Here is a 13,100-nt window from a genome sequence, read left to right on the forward strand (position 1 = left end):
TTCTGAGCTAATAGGGGTTACAGAAACATAAAGCAATTCTTGTTTTGTTATTTTGATATTCTTGTTTTCATGGAAGCTTCTTAAGACTGGAATGTAAATTAAAAACTGGTGTCATTTAACTATAATCTATTACTTTTAAGAGTAATGAGATATAATTATCTCTGAAGTATCAACTAATTGTAAAAGCCTAGGAAATCGAATGGAGAAACAATGGTAAGCTAATTATGATTTCCATTTAATTCTGCACGTATGTATTCTACAGAACAGATGTTTTAGAAAACTCTGAACCCTTATAGCTTCCTTCTTTGTCAGTCTTTTTAACTTACTATACTTCCATATAATTTTGCAGTAGACTATCAATCTTCTTATCACTAATTTATTACACACAGTGCACCAACTTGTTCAGCCTAGCAGCTCAAGTATCTGCCTCATAGCAGATGTGGTAAAATGAAGTCCAGCAGATATTATTCTTTCAATTAAAATACCTTAATCAGAGTCTAGTCAGTGTTGTCATTAAGGCAGGTGCAGGTGGATCGTTTTTTAACCACCTTGCTGTCTGTCTGAGCTGTGGATTACTTAGATTGCATAACGTGATGGAGGAGGAAGTTGTCCTGAAGACATCTTCCCTTCTCTCTTGCCTGCGGCTGGTCCAGCCCCAAGTGAGATCAGAGCAGTTTGAGGGATGCTGTAAATTAACCACGTGAGGGCGAATGGTCATCTAAGGACCACTCAACCAAGAGGACTGCAGGATGCTCTGATCGTTCTCATCTCTGCCTGTTTTAGTGATTCCCTGCCAAAAGGCTGAGTCATCTTGCTTGAAAGGCAATGAATTTCCCAAAGGTCTGCCTTAAGGACATCTTTGTGCACTGTGGCTTTCAGTGTGTATTTGTAAATTTAAGGATGTCTGACAGTGCTGGTCTTATTTTTAAACTTCTGTTGGAAAACGTGTGCATTTAAATACCCATGAGTCAGACACTCGGGCAGGGTAATTAGTTTATCTTCATTGCATTCACTGCAGTAATGTTGGTAAAAGCAGTGAAGTACTGCTTTGTGAGATCCAGCTCTGCACATTCTTATATTCACAAATATTAACTATATATTTTAAAATCATTGTGTGACACTTTCACATCTTGAGAACAGTTTTTCATATTAACACTATTTCAGATTTTTTTCATTTTTTATACTGTCTTCTCAGAAATTTGTCTTCATCTTGCAACCTTGTATTTTGTGCCAGTTCTTCTGGAGGTTATTTTTACATTCCAGTGTTGCCTTAAGTTGTATATTCTAGTGGTATATGGGGTTATTAAATAGTATTTTGTATTCTGGACATCCTGCTCTTCCTGCAGGTGCCAATTTGAAACTGGCAAGGGACGGACTATAAAAACCATTAGAAATGAATTTCAACACCAATAGTTTGGGTGTAAATATTACCTTTTCCTCTCAAGGTGCAACAGTTTAGCTGCTGGTTTAATTAAAAAAAAAAAACCAAACAACCAAACGTCTTTATTTTTATCAGTTCTCTATATTGCAAATTAAAGGCAATCTATTTGTGATTGACTTCATATCTGAAAGATGTTGATTTTCAAGCTAGGCTTGTTTCTTTGTAATCTATGTGCTGGGTCATATTTTCCTTTGCTGCAACTCTTTCACTCCTACCATATAATCAGATCCTGGGGTCTGGTCTGTCTCTCTTTGGCACAGCTCCATAAGGAGACAGAGTGGTCCTTCTGTCTTTATCGTATATTGAATTCTCTGGGCCCAGAAGGATTTCCATGGCAGCTGGAATTCAGCTAATGAGAGAAAGTCCTTTTCTCCACTTCCCGTTCTGCACTCCCCCTGCAGCTGGTGCAGACCTAGCTTGGTCTGGACTACATAAAATTGTGTTACATCAAAAAAACCCCACTGACTGAGTAATTCCACATTAGGTTGCTTTGCATCTGGTCCACCAGTTCAAAATTGTTCCTGCGTTTTGTAATTTATTGGGAAGAATGAAGCTAATTATGGAAGGTTTAGTTAATAAATCGGAATAAGCAAAAGTTTCAGATTTTGAAACAGTGCTAAATTTTTGGTATTAAGATTGTTGTCCTTGCCTTGTCACAACTTAAAACCTTCAAACTTGTCCACTGCATTGGTAAGCACTGAACTAAGCCTCATCCCGCTAAACTCAGCTGAACTTTTCCGGAATTGGAGTTGACGTGCTGACAAAGGACACACAACACCAAGCGTACTATGTTTTAGTAAAAATATGTGATATTTGTACATAACGTACTATTTGTAACTGGTATTACATGGTAGTGGGTTTTGCTGCACATTTATAGGAACTCTCAAAGTTTTTTGGCTACTTAAGCCAGCTCAGGACACATGCTAAAATTACCTCTTTATCTTAAGTAGCAATAGGAGGCAGGATTGTGAGTTAGCACCCAACACCCTGAGCTCTCACAAGTACCTGCTAACTACTTTTGCCAGGTCAGGAGCAGAACAGCATAGACCATACTGAAGTTCTTGCTGGTCAACGCTGCTGGTAATGGGAGCCCAGCTAAAGTTATCCCGCCTTACCTCTGCTTTCGTGAATGGGGCAACGTGGTCCTTGAGAGATGAGGCTAGATGGAGGGCTCTGCCCTTTTTGCCTGGGAGGTGCTTGGTGTGCGATAAGGAGTGTGGCAGACACCTGCAGTGAGCAGCAAGGTCAGAGCTACTTTGGTACTTCTGTGTGTGCTGGAGTCACTCATAACTCTGAGGGCAGGTTCAACTGAGGTTTGATAAGGGGGATCTGACCATTGCTACTCATAACCAGAGTTCACAGAATGTAAAACTGCCAATGGTTTGGTGTACTTGTGGCTATTTGTCTTTTAACCTGAATTAATTCCATAAGAATCCTCTAAAACTATTGGGCTCCCAACCATGACGTTGGTCTCGCTTATACAGATCTTTGCTCCCAGTGATGCTGCAACTTACACCTGGCACCACCTCCTCTGGCTGCCCTTGCCTCTGTAGGTTCCCACTGGTCAAACTGTAAAAGTTTCCTCCTTCAGGGACAGAATCTTCTTTCACTTCCCCAAAGACCGTATGACTTTCTCATGCACGCACATACACTTGGGTTATAGATGTGAAACTGGATATTCAGAGGAAGGTGTAAAAAAACAGCACCTGTCTCTTCTTGCATCCCAAATGGCAATTCCTCTCCCTCACATCTAGCTGTACCATTGTGTCTTTGGATGCTCACTACCTTCGGAACCAATTCAGATGTGGACCCTCTCATGCCACTCAGAAGACCTTAAGAAGTTAAGTGCAGAACCTAGTTTTCTGAATCCACCGCATGTAATAGTACTGCTGCCGTGTGGGTTGATCACAGAGCGCATTCCTCAAAGGTGGAAAGTGAATGGCAAAATTAGAATGGGGGCTGTCTATGACACTTGATTATTTCAGTAAAAATATAGTCCACACCCCACTCTGAATGTGTGTTATTGACGATTTTTTTAAATTATTTTATTTTTTTGCTAACACTAAAAATGAGTTTTCATCCTATAGAACTAACTCATTTTTTGACACCACATTCTGCTGAGTTTTCAGAAAAATGCAATTCCCATCCCATCCTGTAAGGAGGGCATGTTGTATAGAAAAAGGTGTGCATTTTCAGAAAAGTTCTGCAACTGTTTTATCTTTATAATGTTGGAATCTGATCAAATCTTTTGCTATGTTTCCACACGAAACACTGAAACTGTCCTCAGAATCCCCTTCTTAAAGCCCTGAAACCAAAGACAAGGTTTTGGGGTGAAACCTTTATAATCCTTACTAATTTTGTAAGTTTTGCACCTTTTGCTAAACCACCTTCACCAGGGAAGTTTATCCCTAAGGCTCTAATTACTTCAGAAAAGCATTTTTATGCTTCCTTTGAATGCATCCTGGAGAGGATTCTCCTAAATTTAACCACAGTAAAAGGTCTTTGCATACCACATACTCATTTCAAGTGACACGTGTCCACTGAGCTATGTTTGGGGAACAGAGGACAAGTATTCCTGTTAAGTGCTCTTAATGCACCTCGCTCTGTGCGTTGCAGCTGCTTCGAGCTGTTGTGCAAGCGTGCAGGCCTAGACCGTCACTGGAGGATCACTAAGTTGTCTCCACGTTGGCTAGCGTGAACGGCTGGTCTTGCCCTTATGCAATGTGCTGTGTTGATCCCTGGAGATGGTTGGCTTGTGTTGTATGTTAAAGCGTGTAACTGGATCCTTCCACCTGAGGACATGGCCCAGGCAAGAGCACAGTCAGCCCTGGATAAAGTGCAATAGTACTTTAAATCATGTTTTCCCTCCATCCATGCCTTGCTTATGAGCTGGACAGTGCCAATATTACACAAACTACTTTCTTGGTTGCACTTCTGAGACAAGTCACTATCGGCTTTAAATGGGAAAGCAAATGAATAAATTTTTCAGACCTTGTCTTCCTTTCCCTGTGACATACCCAGTGCTGGAGCTTATCGTAAGTTAAAAAGAAATATATTTTAGGAAGCCTTTAATTAAAATCTTGGCAGCACATCATTGTAACGTTTTTTTTCTGCTGCTCAGTTCAATAAGATTTCTTGTACTGATAGGAATTTTTCTGGATAGTGGCTACTTTTCGCCTTGGTAGATAAGGCCCTTGCAGAAGCAAGTTCATGATATTGGGGCTTTTCTTCAGACATCAGATTTGTGTGTTTGTCCCCGGAGATCAAAAGACAGATTCCCATTTAGAGTAGAACAGAGAGACTAATAGGCTTCTGAACTGATATTAAGTTAGGGGCAAAGAATTTGGAGAAGAGTGAGTGGTATGAATTTGCAGGTTTGTATTTCTCCATTTTTTTTTTTTTTTTTTACTCAAGAAAGGTGTAACTCAAAGAGCAAATGGCACTTCAGATTTGGGACTTTTCTTTTTGCCTTTTGTTTGTTTATTTTAATGAAAGCCACAGAGGGGCAGCAGATAGAAGCTGATCTAAAAAAAAAAAAAAATTATTGTTTTTTCTTTAAAGTTGCATTTGGGATCCAGTGTTACCTTGCACAAAGAACTAAGCTTCAGGAATGAGGAAGTCACCCTCCCTAAAGAAGGGAAAGCAGATAATGCACCAATGCTAAGGATGATTAAACATTTGCCACCGGGACAAATAAAGCTCTGCAACAAAACATTTCCAAAGCCTATGGATTCACAGGCATACTTCTGTCCCTTCCGACAGACAGGCACTTGCTCTTGATGCAAACGGCAGACTGTATTTTACTACTTCCTGCTCGTGTCATTATGTAATTTGCTTTTTAATCTGACACGAGGAAGCCGGTGCTTCTGGAGCGCATGTGGCTCCAACTCGTAGGGGATATTGCTACTTTACGGGGCGGCTGTTAAGTGTTTCTGCGTCGCTCTGATGTTTCAGCAGTTGCTGAAATGTTCAGTCGGACATTTACATTTTCCTGCTGAAGTCCTGGGAGCCCGTTAAGCGTTAAGCAGACCCAGAGCAGTTAGACGAGAATGGGAATAATCTCTTACACCGCAAATTGACTTCCCTCTTTGTAGCCCTAGACACTGTTTCCAGCTGCTTTCAGTCTTTTAAATCCTTGAAAGCTTTCCTAATCCTCGTGTAGGCAGCCTTTATGTGCTTTACCTCCCTCCCCTTCCTCCTGATTGGCGAGGTTATTTCATGGCCTAATTCAGCCAACTACTACATCCCTGCGCTGCGGTTTGAAATAAGAGCCAGGCGGACAGTTGCCTCCCCGCTCCTGACTTTTAATAGGCTGGGGAAGGAAGGTTGGGAAAACTTGACATTGTCTTAAGAAGAGTTCCCCCCCCCCCCCCAGCAAAGGATAAAAAAAAAAAAATACTAGAGGGGAGGAGGGCGGGGGAGAAACTTGCTTATGGTGGGAAACTTGATGGATTTCTGCCCTGCCGACAACAGCACGGTGCGAGCAGCCCCTTGCTGGCTGGATGGATGATGGGAATCTCACCATGAGGCAGGTAAGGAATTGCTGCCCGTCGTGGCGAGGCAAGGAGCAGCCCGTCCCGGGCTGTCGGGGCTCGCCTCGCCTCGCCGGCCCAGGGTAGTACCGGTACCAACATCTGCGGTTCTCCAGCTGCTTTGTTTTTTCATTCCTGTTTCTTAACCTTGTCAAAAGTAAGTTTCTAGGATAAAAACCCCAAAAAACTCTATTTGAGGGTTTTTGCTTAATCCTCCCGGTAGGCAGTGATGCCATGCAGGTCATTGTGCGCTTGGGGTTTGTACGGAGCATGAAAGCGGTGCGCGAGGGATGTAAATCAATTCCAGTTTGCCATGGTTTAAATGCATTGTGTAAGCTGTCTCGCAGCCCTGTTTGTGACATGCTAAAGGAAAGAACTTGCTGTGTTATAAGCCTAAATATGCCAATAATTCAGCCCAGGGATAATTTATTAAACAGCTCTGCATGAGTTCCTTGCCTGCCAGTCCTTTAATCTTCTGATTGTTTTAAAATGTAGTAGTTTCAAGCTGCCTTACAGCTTCACAAAAGTACTTTAAGATGGCTTTTCTAGGGACTTTTTTCCTAAGATTATTCAAATGAGATTTTTTTTTAAGACTTCTATTCACCTGAGGAGACAAAAGGAGCTTTTCTTCTCGCTCTCGCGGTTAAAAGGCACAGTGGCAAAATGTTTTTGATTCTCACTGTTCATAGTTTTCCAACAACAATGTGCAGTTAGAAGAGCCTTGTGGGAGCAAGGAAAACTGGCTGGGCTGTATCTTAAGACTGAATCGGAGATCTGTCCCAGTTTAAAAAGCCTTGCCAGTCCACTTCCGAAACTTGCACTTAATCTGTTATTTTCTAGGTAGGCAATGGGTAAATATGAGGAAATGAGAGGTTTTCTAGGTTTTTTTCGGTGTGGGTGTTATTCATTCAGCTCTCAGTGGGACTTTTATAGTATGTGTCCAGGGAGTGCATGTGCGAGGATTTTGCACCTGTAGTGCAAATGGAGCATTTGTTTTCCGCTCACTTTCTGAAACCGTGGTGGGAAATCTCAGCTTACTTACATCAGTTTTCTCTAAGTTACAGGAGGTGGGGAAGGGTGAAGAAAGAGAGAATATAGGTGATGGGAGGAGGAAAGGTATTTCTTTCTCCCACTGGCCAAAACAATACTTTTGTAGCTCTTTAAAGAGGAATTTTTGTCCTTGTGAAGCAAAATGAAGGGCGTTTTATATACGGTATAGCTGAAGTTGGTCAGTCAGATGCACGCAGCCATCAGAAATCATTATCGCCACAAGAGGGTACTTTGGCACAGGGGGTTGCCAGTGAGGAATGAGAGAGAAGCAGAAACGTTACAGGACGGCAATAATAAAAAGTAAAATGCTGTGTGAAACACGCAGTTTACTCTCCTGAAATATTTCTACCTAAAACATAAGCCTTCATGGCTAATGAAGATTCATAGATGGTGGGTTAAAAGAGCAGGGCAAATAAGGCGGCGGCGGGGGGGGGGGGGGGGAATGTTCATGCACACACCAACCCTCCCTCCCCCTCCAAGAGAGGAGGAGAGGGAGGGAGGGAGACATTCCAACCTTAAAAGAGGTGCAGGCACAGGCGGGCTTATTCTTGCAGGGCCCGTAGGTGCCTGCATCCCCCCTCCCTCCCTCCGCTCCTTGCCCCGCAGGAGCGCGGCTCCGCGCCCCCCCCCCCCGCCCCCGCCCGCCGCAGCGCCGCCTCCCGGGGGGGGCAGCCCCCGCTGGGGCGCTGCCAGAGGGTGTTTGAACACCTGCCCGCCCGCGCCGTGCCTCTCTCCCCTGCCAAGGGAGCAATTTAGAAGCATTTCGCCGGGTTGGGTGGGTTTGCCGTGCACAAATATTTTCAGTTCGGCAGGGAAAGCCGGTGCGCGCTGCTGGGGCCCGAGGGGCGAAACTGGCGGTGGAGGGGGGCAGAGCCGCTGGGCGCATCGGCCCCCGGCAGCGGACTTCGTGTTTTAGTGGAACTGAAGGTTGTGACGAGCTATGAACTAATCGTACAAAATGTTTAGGAAATCCATTACAGCAGACACTTAGGAGCAGGAAAGCCATGCGCAGCCGGAGCCCTTGCCCCTGCTTCCAGTTTGAAATTGTTATGGGAAAGAGGAATATGCAGAAGGTGATCTTTCTGTTGGCCCTCTTATGGCCCTCCTATTCAGAGCAACAGAGAGCTTTTTTTACCTACTCTTCTGCCTTGCAGTCCTCTCTCCCTACCTGTCCTGTGGCTTTCCCTGCCCTTCCCTGGTGCTCCCTTCCCCAGCCTTACACCAGCTGGCCTAAGGCAGCAAGGGGGTGGGTTAACTCCTTCCTCTTATCAGGCTCTGGGAGCGAGTGCTCCCACTGTGAGAGGCTCTTGGTGGGAGCTGTAGCTTAATTTGGGGTTGCAGGGTTACCCATCAAGCAGGCAGTGTGTTGCGGGTGTTGCAAGGAAACCGTGTATTATGCTGCTGACTGATCTGGCCCAAAGGCAGCCCACAGGTATTGAACAACAGCACACAGCAAGACAAATGCACTGATTTCCCCAATAGAAGTGCAGGAATTACTGTAGAGATGCAACATGCAGCCTGTTGAGTTGATAAGATTCAACCTACTTTATCACTGTGCCAGGCCAACAGTCTAGCAGGTAACAGGGATTGGTGTAAATGTTGAGTTGAGATTTGTAAATGAGACGGTGTAAAGAAGCAGTCATTATTAGGTGATAGTGGAAAACCTCAGCAAGAGGTGTCTCCTTGCTGTCTGATAGAATGACCTCGCATACAAGCTCCAGTAACCAAAATGGGAACATTTCTATCTTATTGCTGTGCATGTGACATCTGGGAAAGTACACTGGTCACCAGGTACCTGTAAAAGTTTAAGCATCCACAGGAAATATACCCATTTGGGTGGGCTAGCGTGCTATAAGACTAGTGTTAGGAAGCAGAAGTGCAATTTTTTAAAGGTATCTAACATGGTTGCAAGAGAAAAAAACCAACTAACCTGACAAGAAAAAATCCTTTGCAGGTAACACATTTTCTGCTTTGCAGACTGCTCGGTTCAGTTTATTATCTTAAAAAGAAATTCCTGAGTAAGGAAACTTGCAAGTGATGGAAATTCCTGAGAAGATGCTCAGCCTTCACGCAGTAGAGCGGCGGTTTTGTGTGGCTGGACAGTTATGTGGCTGGATTTCCCCGACTTTGCTGCAGAACTGGAGAGGGCACTGTGGGCTCTGTTTTAAGTTCCCTAAGCCTGCTCCACAGAAAATCAAATGTTTGATAAATTTTAATACTTCATTTTCACTCACTTTCACCCACAACATATCCCTGAAGTGCAGCTCGTGGGAGTGTCATTGACAACAAATGCAACTCCGTATTTTGGCCTCTTCCTATTGAAGTCCCATTGACTTTGATCAAGGCAAACTTGAGCCCTTCATCCCATAAAAAGGTTCAACAAAATGACTGTTAACTGACAGGCCACCTAAAAATGAAAAACTGTGTTTCTAAGGCACATAAAGCCATTACAATTACTTATCATGACTGCAGTCATATAGCTTTTAATGTGCATATAATTCACCAAGTGAATAAATGCTGCAGACAATTTCAGTGCAAAACACATGCAAAATTCAAAACCATCCCCTTTCCTTACAGCTGTTTAAGTTCTTAGCATGTGCTTCTTTTTTCCCATTTTCTTTTGCATACCTTTTAAAATTCTTAATGTGTTCCTCAGTAGAAAAGCTGTATTCTTATCCTGGAGTGCTGTAATCCTTAGCCTTGCTTTAGGAAATTCTCTTTTAAAGTTCATCCTGGGACATTTTGTTGTTTGTTTGGTCTGTAAGGGAAGAATGAGCATCTTGGAGAATGCTGCTTTTTTTGTGTGTGTACCACGCAGAATAAAGAAAACAAGTGTACAGAGTCCGCAGGCTGGGAGCATATCAGTTAATTAGCGGCTGGACATTGCTCGGTAGGAAGCCTGGCGAGGTTTTTTGTGCGTGTATGTATGTGTGTTGTCTGCTGCCTTTGATCACTTGTGTGGTAAATAGACATGCAGGGTAGCTATAGCAACATGTGCTGTAGGTTGGTGGGAACAGAGGGGACGGGATCCCTGGACAAAGGGTAGTTTGTTAGAGTGGTTGGTTCTGATTAGAAAAAGGTGGCACCAATCAGGGCATTTAAAAACATCAGTTTTGCGAAACGTAAATGGATGTTATCGGTTTCAAAGTGACGTTTGCTTCTGCAGCTCTGAAAGAGCAGATCATGTGGAAGATTGGGGAGGAAGGGGGAGGGATAATAAAAAGCAGAAGCAAAACCCCGTAACACTTTTGAATGTAAAAATGTTCATGCTGGATGTGCTTTTCCTGGTATTGCTGTACCATCTATGCATTTTGCAAGAAAGCATTTGTAGGAACCAAATTACCGCAGATGATGCTACAGATAGTAGTGTTTTTAAAATATGGCTTTAGAGATGCAATGATGACAACCTGATGTTATGTAGTACATCTGATCCATTACCTTTCTCCAATTTCTAAAAGTCCTGTGTACAACTTGCCATCAAAAGATACTGTACCTATTTCAGCAGCCTACCTGTAGAGGTCAGACTTGAAGTTCTCAAAATCTGCACTTGATAGAATTTCAACCTAAAGCTAAAGCTATAAAAATACAAAGCCAGGCATAGTCACCTTCCTCATTAACTTTATGTGGAATACTCTTAAAATAATGTTGGTTTGTCAGTGTCGGGTTATTAAGTAACACCACATTCTGCATTGATGGCAGCCTGAAATACCTTGAAATTCAGTCTCGTCTCACATCTTGAGCAGCGCCCAACCTAAAGCTTTTATTAGCGCCTGAATTATTTAGATGTGTATCTCCCTCTCTCTGATCCCCACCAGGCCTCCTACCTTTGATGAGATCTGTCTCCGGCTCTCTGCCTCCCGCCTGCCCCGCACTCTGCTGCGCTGGCTGCCGGCCTCCCACCGCTGCCCAGTCCTCGGGCTTCCCCGCTGGGGAGGGACAGGGAGGCAGGCAGCAGCACGGAGGGCTTCAGCAGCTTCTGAGCTCTGCAAAAAGTTGTCAGACCTCAGAGTCCCTCTGCAGAGTAGCACCACAGGTAAGGGGTCTGCTGGAGCCTGGGGTCGAGGAAAACAAACTGCTGGGAGTGAGGAGCTTGCGGTAGCAAATGCTCAGGGGATATGCTGAAGCTCAGTAAATGCTTCAGTGTTTGGAGAAAGAGTTTGATCCGGAGAAACAATTTGATTTGGCTGAGGGTGAAGGCTGAACTGAGAGAAAGGAGCAGACCTGTATTCGCATACGACCATGTGAATAGCCTTCTGAATGCGTGCTAGAGTTTGTTTGAACTGAATTTCAGACTTAGAGTACTCTTTAGCCTGTTCTTGAGTTTGAAGTCTTTTATTACAGTCGTGCAGCTTAGAGCTTGTAATGCCTTAGCAAGCTGTAAGGAATTACTGTATATCCCTGAGATCCCTGGCTTGCAGTGCAGAATCCACCCTGTCTGAAAGCTGGGAAAGGCGCTAAAGGGTAGGAAGCTGATTTTGATCTCTTTTCTAAACAATAAAAATAGCTCTTAATTCTTTAAAATTCTTTCCTATTTGCTGTCATGTCATGACTGTTTATCATTATTATTTATATCTTCCCGGGGGATGTGGGAGGACAAAACAGCTGGCAAATAGGTGACGTTTGTTTGGCCCTGAAGTATGATAGAACTTTTCTGGTTGTGTAAGTGTTGAGATAGCTGGGTGCAAGAACAATTTTAAGACAGAAAAACAAATAAAAGAAAGTCCAGGCTTTTACTCCTGCCTTAGTGGGACAGTAAATGAGGAGATCCATGGGGCTGATAGGATTTTTCGTTGTAGTGTGATAGACTGTAATGAAAATATTTATGGAGGGATGTTTCCTGGCCCCAGAAAGGAGCTGGTGACGTGCTATGACAGTTGCTCCACATTGCAGGGCAGGAGGCCAGCGTATTCCTCACGGCTCTGGTGGCGCCGACAGCTTCCCGTCATGCTGCACCCCGGCCACCTTGTGCTGCCCCTGCGCCTGTGGGCCCACAGCGTCGCCCGCCGCCTCCCTTCGGCACCCCTGCATCCCGAGCAGGTGCCCATGACTAATGGCATTAACTTGTCTCCTTGGGTCTTCAGGTATTTAGTTACTGAACAGCTGCAGCAGGAGCTCAGAGAGACTCCCCCACCAGAGCGGTAGGGCGGACTCATTTGTGATACCGGTGAGCTGATGCACTACTCTGAGTCAGGTGAAGAGAGAGCTTGCTCAGATGAGACACCACCCACCCCCTCCCGACCATCTCTGGGATCTCCATTTCTGTTTTTTTTATTAGAACGTTTATTTTGAGCATTAGCTGAGACTGGTGCTTTGTTCCAAAAAATACAGAGAAATCAGTATTTTATGGCAAAATGATTCTCAAAAAAAATTATCTTCTTTATTCAGTAGTTGTCCCATATGGAAACATGGTCCCTCTTCCTTTTTTTGTTTGTTTTGGTTTGCATTTTGTTTCTTCCTGAGAGGTAATTGGAGAAATAAAAAAAGAAGAAGAAAAAAAATTAGAAATACTATACTTTTACATATATATATATATTTAGAATTGGAGTTGCCAAATGCAGCCACTCCATCATAAGAACAGCCAGCATCCCAGTTTCAAGGTACTCGTCATCACCAAGCAAGCTTCAGAACTGTTGGAGGGGGTTTTATCATTGAAATGTACTGGGTTTCTCCCCCTAAGTTTATGCCCTTATTGCAAAATCTATATATTCTACAGGAAGATGTAAACTCTGACAACGTCTGCTTTGTGGACCACCAAGGTCTGCCTCTGTCTCCTGCGTCAGCTTTTTGCCTCCTTCCTGACCAGCCCCAGCTCCCCGGGTAGCTGGGGCCTCAGGCTCTCAGCCTGGTCTCTGGTCCCACCTCAGCTGTGGAGGCAGGGATATAGTAGACAAATACTGCTCTGGCTTCTCATGTGTCTGCTCTTGTGGGAGTCACGAGAGGCTGTAGGCAGAAACCTACACAACTCTGTTTATAGTCTCACTGAAAAATACGCATGCTGTACATCTGACATACAGAGGAAAAACAAGAGTACGGGAAGGGCAGGTTGCCCTCAGCAAGGAAAAGGACTGTCCCTTTCA

The 13,100-nt window shown here is 44.0% G+C and overlaps 1 protein-coding gene across 3 annotated transcripts in view; it reads left to right on the plus strand.

The window, feature by feature from the left end:
- Nucleotides 1–13,100, plus strand: part of MID1 (midline 1) — a 357,917-nt gene that overhangs the window by 199,237 nt on the left and 145,580 nt on the right. Inside the window, exon 1 of one of the 3 annotated variants that reach the window (XM_087758361.1) lies at nucleotides 5,890–5,973. The exons of the other annotated variants lie outside the window; for them this stretch is intronic. The gene's annotated coding sequence lies outside the window, so the exon portion shown is untranslated. Of the gene's footprint in view, nucleotides 1–5,889; nucleotides 5,974–13,100 lie in introns of those variants that run through there. 3 annotated transcript variants of the gene reach the window in all.

The sequence above is a fragment of the Nipponia nippon genome, unplaced genomic scaffold (assembly GCF_047370975.1).
Source record: "Nipponia nippon isolate SJK-2023a ecotype South Korea unplaced genomic scaffold, ASM4737097v1 scaffold_2, whole genome shotgun sequence".
Classification (NCBI taxonomy): Eukaryota; Metazoa; Chordata; class Aves; order Pelecaniformes; family Threskiornithidae; genus Nipponia; species Nipponia nippon.